The 3,257-nt window shown below is 31.7% G+C and overlaps 1 long non-coding RNA gene across 1 annotated transcript; it reads right to left on the bottom strand.

The window, feature by feature from the left end:
* Nucleotides 1-1,864: 1,864 nt before the first annotated feature.
* LOC126872703 (uncharacterized) lies at nt 1,865-3,013 on the bottom strand. The gene is made up of 2 exons (XR_007692141.1): nt 2,818-3,013; nt 1,865-2,522 (listed from the first exon to the last, which is right to left on the bottom strand). It is a non-coding gene; the product is annotated as an uncharacterized LOC126872703 (long non-coding RNA).
* Nucleotides 3,014-3,257: the final 244 nt, after the last annotated feature.

The following is a 3,257-nucleotide window of genomic DNA, read 5'->3' as shown; positions in this document are numbered from 1 at the left end:
CTGAGAGAGGAGTGGCGGAAGGATGAGTGGGGAGAGGGTGTCATTTAGATTTATTTACAATATTTACAATATTTACACTTATTTTACACTTTACAATATTTGCCCTAATTTTACACTACGAGAACGAATGCTCTCAACACGGTATGAGCGTTGGCGAGTTGGTAATTTTGTTATTTAATGTTGATGTACAGAAAAGTATTAAAAGATATAAGAATGTGTGAGAATAAACGGTATTTACATCAAGATGTGTAAAACTTTGCCTGGCGACATTTTCAAGAAAATAGACTAAGAAGTCCCGTCATGTTCTTAGTGGGCATATCTTTATAATTGATTTTATCGAAAACGAAGCTTTGTATCAAAAATTATCATTTCACATTTTCGATTTGCTTTCACAAAGCAAAATCAACTTTTGGTTTTTGGTACGATTTTTGATACACTCTGTATAAGATAATAAGGTTCCACATAAATCAATTGTATATGTCGCATAATTGCGACGAAAGTGATAAAACTAAAAAAAAAAAAAAAAAAAAACAGATTTTTGAATTATCCCTATGAAAATGTTGTAGAAACTCTTCCTCGACTAATTATGAAAATTCTATTCATTTAGTTTCCTAAATTGGCCAGTAGAGAGCGGTTCCTCCGCTTTTTCCGATTCGTACGACACTGTGCTGAATTCTATAAATGCATCTTATTATGAATCGTGTTCCATCTAGCGGGGTAGCTTTTCTGGGTTAAAAGCTAAAAATGAAGAAAACATACAGTTGAATCAATTTTATAAGCAGTATCTTCCAATTCATCAATTTGATTTAATTATGTTCAGAAACAGCTTTTCGCTTCTGTTGGAAAACATACTTTTTCAAGTTCAGTCACTTTCATCATAAGTGTACGATACATATATTCTGTTTCACTTCCACTAATGTGCAGATAATTCCAAAATAAATACATTGATAACTGAACATATTAATTTGCCTGTTAGGGAAAATGTACCTATTACTGCAGATGTACGTTTTACGGTAGTATTTTTCTCCAACGAGATTAATTTTCTTCTACCTTGATTACCAAACGAGTTATTTAAATTAAATTGAAATTAATCATTAAATAATATGACGATTACAATATCATACTACTTTAGGTTGAATGGGGAAAACATTTTTTATTACTTAAATGTCTTTTTTATTGCAATAAAAATATAAAAAGTAATCTTTTTGCTTCCTTAATAAAAATATTAGCCCTTTACGTACATTTAAATGGAGGAGGAGCTCATTACCGTGGCACAAAATTCACTGTGCAATACTGCGGTGCCACTTGTCAAACGTAACCACCTACCTAACCTAACTAGCCTAACGAAAGTACGAAAATGAAATCAGTATATAATAGAAAATAAAAAAACAATAAAAAAAGAAATATCGGAAAGTAATTGGATAAATTATGTCGAATGAAGTAGCAAAGAAATGCTTTACTTTATATATCTAAATTTGTGTATATATTATTCTAAATACCTTCGTTTATTTTATTAGCTTTCAGTGTAATAATAGATCAAGTTACTTTAAATAAAGGTTACTAAAAATAAAATTTAAATCCGCAATATCGTGTACAATAATTGGTACGCGATTTTTCTCCGCTCGCTGTAATATGTACTGTAATTGGTATATGGTCCTTTTTGCTCGTAGTGATGTGCACAAAATATCATTCGTTTGATTTTTCGATACGTGTTTATGTTACGTTAAATTTTGAAGGTTAACTAATTTTTTTCGAATGTAAAATATGTCATTTTTACGTGCAAAACAGCTAATGAATTGTTCTTTCGCAAGAAATCAAAAGAAATAGTCGACCAAAGTACGACTAAATCTTTTTACCGCAGTAATTGGTACTTGTAACCTATTTATTTGTTTCCATGAAACGTGATTCTCGTACAAATATAGTAGAAAGCAGTTGGAAATGAATTTACATAATAAAATCCTTAAACGTATGCGTATAATAATAACCATTGAGATACAAATCATTCTTGAAACAGCTTTTTTCAATAATATTAGAGACGCGACTCTTCGCTTCACCCATTCCGCCGATTTCACTATAATTTACGTCCTTTCACGTAATATCTTCAGCGACGTAAAACATCCTATGACATAATGTTACGTTCGCAGTGAATGTTCCAACATTTTTTCCCTCTGTCGGCGATTGACGTCATTATTTTATGAAACTCCGTTTGTTGCACCTTGGCTTGGCACAATCGTTCACTTCGGTCTCGATTTACTCTCATACAAGCACGCCGGAAATGCACGCGTAACATTTGCTGCAACAAAGGACGACGAATTTCTGGCAGAATGACAAACGTGCAACCGTTAGTGCGTCGCAGTAGTCTATGGACTCGGTTAGCGTTTCGTTCCGTTTCGTTTCTACAACCCGTGGAACGGCTCCAGTTGAAATCGTCAGCGAAATACACTCGCGTATACATTTATGTATATAGAGTGCTTCATAAAACATGAATGTAACAGCAGACATACCAATTCAGCAGGCAGAATCTGAGAAGAAAAAGCGTTTATGCAAATATTTGTCTTAAGCGACGTTGTTTCCGAATTCAAGCCAATGTTAATTCGATGTTTCGTTGAAAGAAATCGGAAAGGAATCGGTCATTATTATCAATAGATGACAGTAATATTTTATGATCATACATAGTTGAAACAATCTAGTTACAATCAAACATCTAAGTTACACTAATATTCAAAAGCTTGGGATAATAAAAGTCATAAAATTTACAACTTATGAAACGGAATAAAATAGAAAATTACAAATTTACGATTTTCTAGCCAGGTTTACCAGAAATTTCTGCCATTTGACTGTAATGTCTTTTATTTTTATAAGTCGTGTTTCGCTTTTCCTTTATTTAATCATTTCATCCACACATCTTAAGCAATCTCACGAAAAAGATAAGATACAGAATTTAAATACAGCGTAGTATTCCGTCCTTCTATTCTACAGGTAATTGATATCTTGTAATATTTATAATTTTTGACTATTCTGTAAAAATAAATAGGAAAACATTAGCAATAACAAAACAGTGAAAATAATATAATAATACAATCCACAGTAACGGACGAGAGAAAGTTTAAATATAAGTAGTGCAACAAATATAATAATTTTAGAAAACAGTATTGTATTTGATAAGAGCAATGGATAAATATTTAATACAAAAGTTACGGTAATAATTTACATCAGGACAAATCTCACCGATTTTGATGACTTTGAAATATGTTGTC

Source organism: Bombus huntii, chromosome 13, assembly GCF_024542735.1.
Source record: "Bombus huntii isolate Logan2020A chromosome 13, iyBomHunt1.1, whole genome shotgun sequence".
Lineage (NCBI taxonomy): Eukaryota > Metazoa > Arthropoda > Insecta > Hymenoptera > Apidae > Bombus > Bombus huntii.
This window is presented reverse-complemented; position numbering and strand designations above follow the sequence as displayed.